The sequence below is a fragment of the Perca fluviatilis genome, chromosome 6 (assembly GCF_010015445.1).
Source record: "Perca fluviatilis chromosome 6, GENO_Pfluv_1.0, whole genome shotgun sequence".
NCBI lineage: Eukaryota > Metazoa > Chordata > Actinopteri > Perciformes > Percidae > Perca > Perca fluviatilis.
In genome coordinates this window covers 5,667,281-5,681,541 of record NC_053117.1, presented here as the reverse complement: position 1 = coordinate 5,681,541, position 14,261 = coordinate 5,667,281, and the positions used below count along the sequence as shown (strand labels likewise).

Here is a 14,261-nt window from a genome sequence, read left to right as displayed (position 1 = left end):
AATGCATGTTCAAACCTACTGTCTATGGTTTGAAACTCGCTGTTTGTGCGCAGGAGTATTTCCGTTTGCTTGTGGTTGTTGACATGGTGAATCGTAGAATCATGGCTCCATTCATGCTGCCTTTTTATAATAGAGTTTCCCATCTCAGGGTAAATCAACTCAGAGTTCAGGGTTACACTCAGAGTTTGTTAAACATCCTTCCTGGAACGGACCCCAGGACACCCACACTGGTGTTCCCAGTTATTCTAGCTGAGCAGACCTCTGTCCAGGTTGAAGGCGGGCCGGAGCATTGTTGGGAATTCATTACGTCACAAATTTCATCTACCAATAAGAATGATAAAGAGGTCATGTGTCCTGCCCTGACAGGTGCAACATAGCTAACTGGAGGCTCAGAAAGAGGTCAATCAATCAGTTTACACACACCCACAGAATCCTGGGAAGAGGTCTAATCAGCCAGAACAACTGAAAACACCTGTGTGGGTGTCCAAGGCCTTTAAGTTAGGTACTTTTGGATTTCCCACAATGCAACAACCCTCAGAAAAGAAGTGTGAACTTATGGCTTTTATAACGTGTAGGTAGAAGCATGACTCAAATTCAAAGAATCTGTTTCAGGGAGTGATGCACATTTAGGTTATTACTGAGGAAATAAGAGTCTTCATTTAATTGCTGTCTTTGTAGCTCATTAAAAGTAAGGCATTAGAATCAGTAGAATTCCCCAAATTGATTAATTAATTCTCGCTTACCTTCCAAACCTCAATTACACCTCCTGTGAAATGTTTAGGAGAACTAAATAGTTGGGCTCAGCGCAGCAGGAGAGCAAACATAAATACAGGCAGAAGAAATAACTTCTGCATCTAAATCTTTAAAGGAGGTTCACACATACAGTATCTCACAAAAGTGAGTACACCCCTCACATTTTAGTGAAGTCCGGATCGGGCCGAATTTTTCTGTCCGAGGCCGGCCCGCGTCCGACAGAGCCGTGACCGAACCCGGCCCGAGCCCGACAGGTATTAAGAAATTTGTGTCCGAGCCCGACCCGAGCCCGACACAGTTAAAATCTCATTTTTTTCCTCATACTAATGACACATGTAAGCTACGTTTGTTTGTGTGGAAAGCCTGCTTTTCTTAAGCAACTGTAGGAAGGCATTCGGAAATGTCAACAAATGAGCTGATGATGATGTGACCGAGCCCGACCCGACCCCGACCATAATTTCTAAATATCTGTCCGAACCCGGCCCATCGGGTACCGTCGGGACCTGTCGGCCTCGGGTCGGGTATCCATGCCTTAATTTTAGTAAATATTTCATTATATCTTTTAATGGGACAACACTGAAGAAATGACACTTTGCTACAATGTAAAGTATTAAGTGTACAGCTTGTATAACAGTGTAAATGTGCAGTCCCCTCAAAATAACTCAACACACAGCCATTAATGTCTAAACTGCTGACAACAAAAGTCAGTACACCCCTATGTTAAAATCCCATAGAGGCAGGCAGATATTTATTTTTAAAAGGCCAGTTCTTTCATGGATCCAGGATACTATGCATCACATGCACTTTACCATACCTCGAGACTGGCATGGTTTTATGTCAGTTAGCCTAATAGCTAGTTTGATTTGCATTGAGAGATGATTTTATGGAAAGTATCCCATGCCAATCTCTAGGTATGGTGAAGGGCATGTGATGATGTGGGGGGGCTATTTTAATTCCAAAGGCCAAGGGAACTTTATCAGGATGTATAGTATCCTGGATCCATGAAAGAACTGGCCTTTAAAAATAAATATCTGCCTGCCTCTATGGGAATTTAACATAGGGGTGTACTGACTTTTGTTGTCAGCAGTTTAGACATTAATGGCTGTGTGTTGAGTTATTTTGAGGGGACTGCACATTTACACTGTTATACAAGCTGTACACTTAATACTTTACATTGTAGCAAAGTGTCATTTCTTCAGTGTTGTCCCATTAAAAGATATAATGAAATATTTACTAAAATGTGGAGGGGTGTACTCACTTTTGTGAGATATTGTATCTGCATACACTTATACTCGTAAAGATTTTCTCTCTCTCTAGGCTAAAACTGTTGCTGGCTGCTTCTCTGTGTGTCCTTTTAAGTCCAGTTTCAGGAATGCCATGCTGTCAGTGGGCCTGTACATTTTGCAAGCAACAACACCATTGGTAATGTTTATCTCTAAAGCTCAAAAAATTTAACTATAGGAGAAAGTTAGGTGACATTCCATTTCTCATCTAAAATTGGATTAAAGTAGAATGGCAAATAACACATATGATGATATATGACATATGGTGATAACACATAACAAAAACACAATTGATACCTACTATATCATATCAGAGCAACTGAACTAGTCATTGTAACCACCTCCTAGTATTAATATCCTAACACTGTGGAGGGAAAATGGGCCAAAGTGCATTGGAAGGGGATTGTAGGAGGCCAATAATTGGCTCTGATGGTGTGGTGCACCAAGGATAGGTCGCCTGAGATTTGACCTCAGCTCTGACACGACTAAAATGCCAGATGGCCAACCTGTTCCGCTAGACCGCCTTTAACATCAGAGTTTTCTCAATTAACTTGTTCCCCCTAAAAATCTTCATTGGATGGTTTTCTGGCATAAAAGATGTCATTTTCAGTAGCTGTACTCTCCAGAGGACTGGGCCCACACTCAGTAAAACATTCAAGAGGACAGGCCTTTTCCCCACACTGCATCTCACTGCAGCCCATCTACCCATGATTCACTTTTTGCTCCTTATCTGGCTCCAATAAAGCCAGCAAATAAAAGCAGGGACGCAATCTTGAGGTCACCAAATTGGTGCTTTCCGCTCTACGGCTCAGCGTAGAGATCCTATCCATGTGAAAGTCCCAAAAATACAGTTTTGGCAATGTCCAATACTCACCAATACAGCGCGTGAACAAGAGGGATTCAAAAACCTTCATAATTAGCCAAGGGAAAGAGTCAACTCAACCGGAATAGGGAAAAACAATGTGGGACTCACCACCCAAACTACAGGCATAAGACTTCAGTGCACTGTTTGCCAGATGGCAGGGGGAGGCAAAGACCTTGGTGCGCTGACCCCAGTTTACGTAAATTCTCACTACAGAAGCCGCAGAGAACAAGTGTTGTAATCAAGTTCCCGCAACCTTTCTTCGTGAAGCAATTACCTTCTAAAGCAAACAAATTACAGCTGCTCAGGTGCCTCATCCCCGCTTGAACCATCTAATGATGTGCCAACTTCATTTCACACTTTCAAGCTCCAGCGCAAACATCAAATAGGAACAAAGCCACAAATGATCAGGGGGAAAGGCTGCCGGCAAATCAGTACTCTGTAGATCTGCAACTATCAAATATGTCAACTAATTCAAAGCGGTTTACATTATTTATCGCTCATTCAGATATCAATTGACCAAAGCGTGGCAGCAGTGCAGCAGATGCCCACTGTCATTGTTTTTATTTTACACCTCATCGCTCAGCGTCACTGATCGAGAAGTGTCAAGTGCTTGATGAATTTCATTTAGATATAAGTAGTTTCCTGCTAACCAACAACAAAAGAGAAACATACTCTCCTATGCAGTGATAGGCAAAGTCTTTGAGCAGGTAGGGGAATTTTCCACGTTCTACTGTATTCATCTCCAGTGTGTGGCCTGGGCTGATCCGTGCTCCTGCGTTTACGCTGCGCAGGACAGCTCCAGTGATTACAATTAAGCAGCTCTTATCCCTGGACATAATCAAGTCAGGCCAGAATGGAGGGCGGGGGTTAATCCTCAAAACCCAAGTCAGGGAGTTGGGGGGGTGGGGGGCTGAGCAGACATACATGGTTCTTTTTGGTCACTGTCTCAAGTGGAAGCCATCAGACATTTTCATACACTCGGTGAGAATTCAGAATATTTAGTTCAGGTCTCTATGTGTGTGAGTGTGTGTGAGTGTGTGTTTTACAGAGGGAAAATACAGGTATACAGCCCTATCCATCAACTGAGGGAGTGGGAGAGGGTGGAGAGGGGTGGAGACAGGTTTTAGGAATATTTAGGAGAGGAATTCAATCAGCGCTCTATGTTAATGCAGAGCCTATAACACAGAGAGGTTGCAAGAAAGGGGAGTGGATTATCTGCGAGTCAGCATGTTACAAAGCTTAGGCCAGCCGATATTCTAATAACAACGCAGCCCGAGGTCCCAACAATTGGGTAGGGAGATGCTGCCACGAAAATCTGATTTAAAACCAATTTTGACACAAGCGTCATCATGTGTCTGGCAGCTGAGAGCTGCCTGCACTGACCCTGGCATTTAAGGACACAACACAGCATCAGACTGAGATTAAACCTACTGAGAATATGAGTCATAACAAGAAGGGCACTCGGAGAGAGCAGACCTCCGCCAAAGCCATGCCCTATCTCATAATGTTAACGGAAGGGAAAAATCATTTGTGTATCCCCCCCTGTGATTCGGATCCCGGATCCCCCCCCCCCCCCAACTTTAATGGATTCTTCCTTAGCCCATGCTAAACCCTTCCACCAAGTTTAATTTAAATTGGGCAACCTTAATAAACATTTTGAATTATAAATTGGTGGTTTGTATTGACCAATAATGATGCTGTCGTGACATGCAGATTGTTAATGCTATCATAATCGTAATCTATGGATGGGTGGTAGGAGTGCTTAGAAATAACAATGGTGAGGCCTTCACTCTTCATTACACTGTGCGTCAACAGACAAATGGATCACTTAAGTTGAGATTAAAAAAAAAAAAAAAAAAGCAGTACAGTTATGAAAAAAGAAGACAGAACAAAAAGCTCAGAGCACTCCTGTTGAGAAAAAAGGGCTTCATTCACAAAAACAAAAAACTATGTGGCCCTAAAGCATGGCTACTTCATTCATGACTTAGCTTTTATTGTGTTTCTGTTATAATGAAAAGAAAAACAGAGAAAGCTTTTTTTTTGAGGAAAACAGTCCCATGGCATGAAAATTTCACTTTATGAGGTTTTTTAACATTAACGTGAGTTCCCCCCAGCCTGCCTATGGTCCCCCAGTGGCTAGAAATGGTGATAGGTGTAAACCGAGCCCTGGGTATCCTGCTCTGCGTTTGAGAAAATGAAAGCTCAGATGGGCCGATCTGGAATCTTCTCCTTATGAGGTCATAAAGGTTAACTCCCCTTTCTCTGCTTTGCCCGCCCAGAGAATTTGGCCCACCCATGAGAGAGAGACATCATGGCTTTCAAACAAGCAAAGTGGCCGTTGGTCAAGGCCACACCCCCACCCTCCACCTTGCCCCCCCTCTCTCCTCCTCAATAGCTACAGACAATGGCACATCCTAAGGAAAGCTCATTGAGGGACTGGCGCTAGTGGCTGTAATTCTGCACCAAGGCTGAATTTTGGGAAAGAGACTTCAGATACAGTATTAGGGGACCACTAAGGTCTATATAAAAGAGACTTCAGATACAGTATTAGGGGACCACTAAGGTCTATATAAAAGAGACTTCAGATACAGTATTAGGGGACCACTAAGGTCTACATAAAAGAGACTTCAGATACAGTATTAGGGGACCACTAAGGTCTATATAAAAGAGATTACAGATACAGTATTAGGGGACCACTAAGGTCTATATAAAAGAGACTTCAGATACAGTATTAGGGGACCACTAAGGTCTATATAAAAGAGACTTCAGATACAGTATTAGGGGACCACTAAGGTCTATATAAAAGACTTCAGATACAGTATTAGGGGACCACTAAGGCCTATATAAATAGATAACATAGGCACAGGCTAATTTTTTGCTATTGCTAACTACAATGCTAGTTAACATAGTCGAAACTGCCTACGAGCTTCTCCTGTAATATACAGTAATTCCTCTACTATGTGACAGTAAGTCTTGTGGTTATGACACAATCGTTAGCCTATTTTTACAAAATTGTCTGCTACGGAGCCATAACGTGAGGTACAAGGTAATGGAGCCTTTTATACATTGTCGTGTTTCTTTAGAAATAAACAATGGACAAATAAAGTATTTAAACGCTTCGGATGTAAAGTTATTCGCTGTCAAAGTGACACCAAAATGAATGGCATGCTAGCGGGGGGGTGATGGCTTCTTAGCATCAAAATGGCTCCATAGGAGGTACGCTTTGCGGAGGCTGGCTTACCCCCTTACTGTGTCACTTCGGTTAGCGGTTAGCAGGGTTCTCGTCACATGATACTAAGTAGCGTTAATATAACATTGTTTATGTGGCTATTTTAATGTACACAGTGCCATGGATACGCATTGCTAAGGCTCTATTATGATTATGATTGACAGTTCAGAGTGTAGCCACGCCTGAAAGCATCCCCTGCTTTATCATCAATTTTAAAACAAATGGGACCATAATTTACAAAATGAACATCATGATGTATTGAAGAAGACTTGAAACTATTGCTTGAGACCATAGACTTGTTAGGGAAATGTCTACTGAGGTAATAAATCAAGTGACAGATCATTTTCCCACAGAATTGGACTTCTTTTTGGAGCCAGTGAAGTGGTCCCCTGCAGGAAATTAAATAGAATGCAGGTTTAAAGCACTTCCGCATCGACCTCACTTTTCAGGGCCGGAAGTTGCCGCACATTGCAACACAATATCTCTGTGTACAGCAAGCTTATCTCTAAAAAGCATACTAGCTGCCTAACATTTAATAAAGTAGTTTTTTTTAACACCGTGCTAATGTTAAAATGCTAATGTTTGCTAAACATGTAAAAGATTGAATATAAAGTAACATTTACCAACTCAAACATTCCACTGTGTGTGGCTTTCTTACAAATTGAATAATATATATTTTACTTACACAATTTTATTAAACAGAAGTTAAAGTAGCCCACTGTTAATTTTATCAGTCTGAGCAAAGACTTCAAGGAGTTCAATTAACCGTAAAACTAGGCTTCTTTACTTTTATGCTTTGGTGGCAGAAAAACAAGCGATGCAACTCATGCCTTGGGACCCTAGTCTGTCTTTCCACTAGCTCACCAGAAAAAGCAAATCCCTTTTCAACTCGACATTAAAAGCATACAGGTATTCCTTTTATTGTATTTTATTTATTGATGTGTTAGATAAATAGCGCTGTAGATGTCTGGTTCAATGTTTGTGTTGTGGATTATGTGTCAATATGCCTGTACTGTACAACAAATTGCCTCTCGGGGACATTAAAGTTTTCTAAGTCCAAGTCTAATTTTGCACACGTCTCAAAATCCCCTGCTAGAACAAAGCCACACCTTTGACAAAACTTCTAAATTTAACCCCTTAACAGTGGCAATCAATATTGAATTCTAACACAGTTGTGCAGTCTGGCTGTGTTTGCCCAGCCCAGACAAAGACATGAGTTATAGCCTTTGCAGGATGGACGATGTAGAACAGGTGCCAAGACAACAGAGCAGTGCCAGGATGGGTGTCCGAGGGATCGAGGAGTGGGAAGGCCAGGGAGGTTGGAGGTGCATGTTAATCACTTCAGGGGCAGGAGGCAGAGCTCTGCAGGTGTCTGTCCCACAAAAGGAGCATTCACTCTGGGTCGGGACTGGCTCGGACCACTTGCTATCACAGACCGCTTCAGTCAGCTCACACATGCCACAAAACACAGTTCAGACATGATATAACGCAGCAGAAGAGCTCTGAATCCCAAATATCTCAGTCTCAACATGCAGTAAATACTCCCGAATAAGACTGATGAGTATTACTTTAAATAATTCACGTGTACTATGACAGTTTTGCTGATAATTACCACTCAGTCAAGAAATACTGCATACATTTTTAACATGATTCCTCCACATTATGCATTAAACATATCATTTCATCAATACCATTTCTATGGAATACTCTTGCTGCTCTGTAATTCCCATGCACACTCAGTAAGGAAATGCTACCCTGACCATTAAACTATAATGAGGTAGGTACAACGCTAATATGATTAATATAACACTGACTCTCAATGTAGAGCGTATCTGGGTATATATTTATGTCCCTATGCAAAGGGTAATTTCAATAGGTCATTTCTGCTGAAAGGCACCAAGAGTGATACACTGTAGCTTACACTGTGTGGGGACAAGTAATGTAAAGACTGTCTCCCTCTGTTGTGAAAATAACATAACATGTATTTATCTCAACTTTTTGATGAGAAAAAATTAAACTTGATATTTGTTGTGCTGTACTTACATTACGTAAATCTGAATTTCCAAATACAAACAATTTGTTGTTAGTTGTTTTTGCAACTGAAGTCCCTTAATCCCTGTTCTTGCATAACTACCAACTGCAAGAGGCTAGGGCCATAGAAATAACATTTAAAACCCTTAATTTATTGGGGAAAGTATTCCATCCAATTAAAATATACTGTATATATGACAAAGACAAAGTACACAAGTGCAATTAATAGGGCTCCCGATAACTGAAGATGGGGGGAGATTCCCCTGTTACTGTTGGTGAGCTTTGTGGTGTGATTAAAATAGCTGACTAGGTCAAGTAACAAATGCTTGGGTGAAGAAAAAAAAAAAAAAAAGATAAAACAGCCAAAGGAGTTGGAAGCAGAGTGTTATATATATATATATATATATATATATATATATATATATATATATATTATTATACCATTATAAATTAGCTCCTGGAAATGACCCCTATCAAGTGTCAGTCAGCAATGTTGTTCAAACAAAATGAAATAAGAATAAAAACAATCTAAGGAAATGTATGGCATTTTAATATTTTATTCCTTGTTTTGTTATTTCAAACATTTTTGTGGATTAATCTTTGATTTAAAGGACGTAATAAATACTTGAGTTGTCACTTAATAGGTCTCACTGCCTTGAAGATCCAGCCTGAAACTGTTAGGAATACTCATTGTAACTGGATACTGAGTTTTTGTCTTATAATACCCATGGCAGCCGTTATTGCAGTGTGTTGCCAAACCAATGAATGCACAAAGACTTCTTTTTCTACTGTTTACTACTCTACTTTTTCTAGTGCCATGACTACTTTTGATGTAAATAACAATACACAATACTGGTTACTGGCTGTTCTGAAACAGAAATATTTAAGAAACTAAAAATCCAATACCTCCATACCCCTCATCAAACAAAACAAGAGTTTTTGTTTTCCTGCCGTTGACATGTCCCTCTGCTACAGTCAGGGAAACATTTCCTGATAGATACTGTAGGTATTCATTGTCTTCAACACAGAACTAAACACCTGTGGCAGCAGACAACTCCTCCGTCTCTCCCACTAGCAGAATTGTTCATTTTAAAAAGGAGGGCTGAGTGAAAAATGAAAGAAGCTCCTCATTATGGTTTTTTGGAATGACATACATAAAAGCACATACAATTGATTTCTGACTGACACATCTCTAAAGGAGGTATGGTAAAACAGGTGGTTAAGTAGAATGTCAGCCATACCCTTGCTCTATTACTATTAGCTTAATTGCTGCAGGAGCACTAAGACATGATTGTTAATCTGTCATACACTTGTAAGCCACCTGTCCAATGTGTACCCCCGTTTGCCCAATGCATGCAGGGGTAGGCTCCAGTGCTCCACAGGCCTTAACAATATAGGCATGATAGAACATGGACGGACAGATGGAGAGAAATACGAGGGAATCATATTCAGATAGTGTAATGGCAAGTCAGTTCCTGCAGACTTGAGACAAATGCAGGATCTGACAGTAACCAGCTTCTACATTTCTATCCAAATTGTCAACATGCTGCAGGGCTGACAGTTAGGAATACGACATCTTCTTCGGGCATCATACTTCCTAATAAATTAGGGCATCAGAGCATGAACTGCTCTTGACATTAAAGCTGACCTTATAGATATTGTCTAGTACAGTACATAAGAAGAATTATATGTCTACCTTTAATAGGTCGCGTGGTGATATGCTGGGTAAAAAAGCTATATATTTCTTTAAAATTTTCCAGAATTAAAAAAACATTAACAACAATAATAATAATAATAATAATAATAATAATAATAATAATAATAATGTGCAATAATGTTATATGCTCGCTACAATATGAAGCTATGTTTGGTTGGTCATTAATTGCCTTGTTAACTGGTAATTATGGTAGTGAATTTTAATAACTGTGCTTTTTTGCCTTAGGAAAAACAGAATATATAATAGAGGACAAGACAAAGTTGTTATTTTGTCAGCATACAGAAAAGCGTGTGATGACTTAAGCCGGAAACAGAACAAATAGGATTTTTTAACATTAGCATTCATGGAGAGTCTTCTTGTTTCCCCCCGGTTACCGAGCATTTTTCAGTTTTCAGCGCAGTAACAGGTGGTGTGGTCCTGTCCAGAGACTGCTCAGTGTTTGAGTTGCAAATGTTGTGTTCCAAAATGAGCTAACTTCCTGACTGCCAATGAGCCCAAAATGTATTCTGTAAGCGTGAGGGTGTGCTGACATAGAAGCATCTGAGGAGACCATTGCAAATACGTCTGGTATAAACTCATTTAGAATACACCTATACCATATAAGTGTATATAAATCTTCCAGAAGGGGATGATCCTACAATCTGTAATGACAGCTGCAGGTACTGCAAGTATAATAACCAAGACTGAATTTGGAATACATGCTGACACTCTGAGCAGTGTAGCATATACTGCATTTAGAAGTAGAACCTTGCATCCAACAACATCTAATCGTTCTATACGCTTCTGAAGTAATTTGGCAGTTGATAAATACATCCAGCGCAATTAATAAAAAAACAATAAAGAACGTGGCTTCACTGTTGTACTGTGATTCTCATTCTGTCTGCCAATGGCTGAAGTACCTGAATGGCCTAAAAATGATCAGGTCCACATGTGATCGGTGCCACAAATCTCGAAATCTTTAAGCTTTTGCAGCAACGACTTCCCTTATCAAATGACAGGTTTACGTATTGTGTGAGTTGAGTTGGCTGGTGAAATCCGGAGCACCTGGCCTCGGGGCTCACAAGCCCCCCAGTGATCAGTGGGGATCAGTCTCTTTTTCTGCACCTGCAACCCTTTCTCCTGGTTTTGCATAGCTTTTTGTTCCCTACTACAACACACACACACACACACACACACAACACCTACAAAACGGTCAACATACACAGTTATGCTATTCCACTACACACCTTGTATTTTTAATTTCATATAAAAAAAATAATTCAACCCACTCTGACATGCATGGCTCTAGAGGCCTACGGGGTTATGAAAGTATGTGAATAGAAGATATGACTTATCATTAAAAATTGTCATTAAAGTCCACCATAATTCTTCTACCCAGCAGCCTTATGGCAACTGAGTGCAAACCTGCTATATGCACTAACCTGAATTGAATATATGAACCGACACGCTCATTATTGGGTTGCTTAAATCTGCAAACCACGCCAGGTCTCGTTTAAAAAACTTGATATATTAAAAAAAGAATATATTATTTCAGTAATAACATTGAGGCTGTATATAGGGCTATTGCCCAGCATACGCCACTTTAAAAAACATTCGCCACAATAACAGTGCTGCATTAAAACCAGAATTTAACCAGAAGCTTCTCACAGCATATTGCACTCCTTTGTATACGTTGCTCCCTTATGGACGAAGTTTAAAAAGGCAAGCATGCAGAGGCTTCAGGTTGCTTATATTGAGTGTATGAGGATACTGCTCAACAAACCCAGGCGCTCCAGTGCAAGTGACCCGTTTTGTAATGTGGGGGTCAGCACCTTCCACTTATTATTAAGGGGTCTTATCTACAAATTCATTTGTCGCCTGAACGTCTCCCAGAACAGCATGGGTACGCTGCTGGCCAATCCTAGGTTTAGTGCCATACGATACCAATCATCACTATGGAAACACTGGTATTAAGTGTCTTTTATAGAAATGCAGTATTGTTGTTTCTTTTGTTTTTATTTCTCTGTATGTTGTAGGTCATGTCTGTGTCTTCTGAATGGACATTGAGTCTGGCAATAAAGTTGATGATGATGATGATGATGATGATGATGATGATGATGATTATGATTATGATGATGACGACGACAGCAGGGTGCGTTCAGTAGCAAGAGGTTGCAAAGGTTCTGTGTGGTGCACATTGAAACTCAACAAGTAAATGCAAATTAATTGCACATGCTCACAGATAACTGCTATAATAATAACTGCATCCACATCCTGTGGTCATTACTGCTAGCTGGGTGTGTGGAAAAAAAGCTGACCAGAACCAATCCAAGTCTACTGAGAACTCCCATTTGAGGAGAGGTCCCATTTGTTTTGAAGAGGTTCAGTCATTCGGACGGTGATGCTCACATGGGACACACAGTAGCCTACACACAGCAGCACCATTAACCCGACAACACCACCAGCTACTGACAGCCGCCCCTTCTCCAAATAAGGCAATTAGGAGGCGAAAAACCGGAAGACTCTCCATGGTAACTCACTCACAAACAGGAGGGGCAAAACAATGGGCCAGCAAGGGATGAGATGATTGACAGCTCGCGCTCGCCGCCTTTGACTGCATCCACTATATAGCGATAAGAGCTCCCAACAGCACACCAATACACTAAATGTATTACGTTCGTGTCAATGTATTTGATACAATAAGCTAGTCAGCGGCATACAACCCAGTTCCCAAAGCCGTTTCACATTAAAAACACCGACTATTTAACAAAAGCGTGATAAATATTTTCTAGCACACCGGGTCCGTATATCCTAATCAATATGCCTCATGTAAGCACCTGCTCACTCATCCGAAAGGAAGCCGAAGGTTTATTTATAGCGATTCAAATGTCAGTTTACATTGTTGTTTCATTGTTTTTTGGGGTTGTTGTTTTTTTATCGGCACACCCTCCCCCTGAGTTGTAATGGCACAGGCTAAAACTTGGCGTTGCAAGATATTCAGCACATGGAAAGCAAAGAGCTGTTTGTAGCCTACCTCAGTTTCTCCTGTTCATTCTTGTTTGGTTTTTTTGGAAGCGAAGAGACTCTCCAGAGAGATGTGCTGTAGTCCTCGTAGAGCCTCGGCTGAATAACGCTATTCTACGCGTAACTTGGCTGCTGCAGGGATATACTACTGTTACAACCTTCCAAATCTCAAATTGTAGTTGACAGGTTGCTGCTCGCCCGTCCTTTCTGTCACGCGCCACATCACATGTAAAAACATAAAAACCAACAAAAAATAACAACCTAACAGATTTAAAAGTTAGCCTACTTCTTGTACTCAAAGCGACTATCGTTAATTGTTAGCCTACTAATTAGTGACTGCGACGTTGTGTTGTATGAAAGGCGGGGCGGCTTCTATCCTCTCATCCACAGCAGGGCTGGATGCTGTCGGTCACAGTTAGTGTTGTCCCCGCCCCCATCACCACTCGCACAGTAGGGGCTATTGGAGGAAATGTGTGAGTTTGATGATTTATCTGCAGAATTATTAATTCAGTAATTTACTCTTGTTCTCATTTGAAATTGTTCTCATTATGTAAGGAGTCAATGCTAAGCCTAATTGTTTATGGAAAAAGTATTATTCCGTTAATTTGCCACAAAACCCAGATTATCAGTTGGTCACTCAGACAGTACGCTACGTATCAGTTATATAAATATATATTTATAATCATCTGTTCCGTCTTCTATTTCTCTGAATTCTGTACCTCTATTGTTATATTCTGTACCTCTGTTGTTATAGGCCTATTCACTGGTGTATCGTGGTATTGTCAAGTCAGTAAAAATACAAATAAAACTTCTGGTGAATGGGATTTCAAAGTAAAAGTTCTCAAAGCGATGCATTACACCAGAGTAACACATACAGTAGGCTACAATATGGTGTGTGCAAAAGAAATCTGCAAACAGCAAGTGTTTTAATTATTAAAGTTTAAGATAGTGAACAACATTCAGAGTAGTATGGCCATCAATAGAGTAATTATTTATTTATTTATTTATTTATTAACTGATGTTTTTAAGTTGTCCTGTAGGCCCTGGAATGAAAGTGCTGTAATCAGCACTGAATCTTCTGCTTCAGCCGTGGTGCTGAACATTTCAGAAAAGTTGACCCTATAGTACCTAATTCAAGTAATTAAATTAAATTAAAGGCTGTGTGCTCCAATTTTGCCCTGGTCTCAACAAGCCAAGTCTAAATCCACATTTTGAATTATTTCACCCACTCATGTTTATAATATCAATGCTTTTATTTTGAACTAACCGGAAAAGTAATTATTACTGTTTGCTGTTAGCCTGTAGTTTGTATATTACTTGCGAACTGACCAATCACCGCGAATTTAGCCTTGTTGGACGTGCACTCGTTTTATCCATTTA

The 14,261-nt window shown here is 40.4% G+C and overlaps 1 protein-coding gene across 10 annotated transcripts in view; it reads right to left on the bottom strand.

Moving 5' to 3' along the window:
- arvcfb (ARVCF delta catenin family member b) overlaps window positions 1–13,267 on the bottom strand; it is a 293,798-nt gene extending 280,531 nt beyond the window's left edge. For 4 of the 10 annotated variants that reach the window (XM_039802588.1, XM_039802587.1, XM_039802595.1 and 1 more), the window contains exon 1: window positions 12,892–13,267. The gene's annotated coding sequence lies outside the window, so the exon portion shown is untranslated. The remainder of the gene's footprint in view (window positions 1–12,891) is intronic. The other 6 variants (XM_039802592.1, XM_039802593.1, XM_039802594.1 and 3 more) reach the window with 2 other exon arrangements.
- Between the last annotated feature and the right edge of the window lie 994 nt (window positions 13,268–14,261).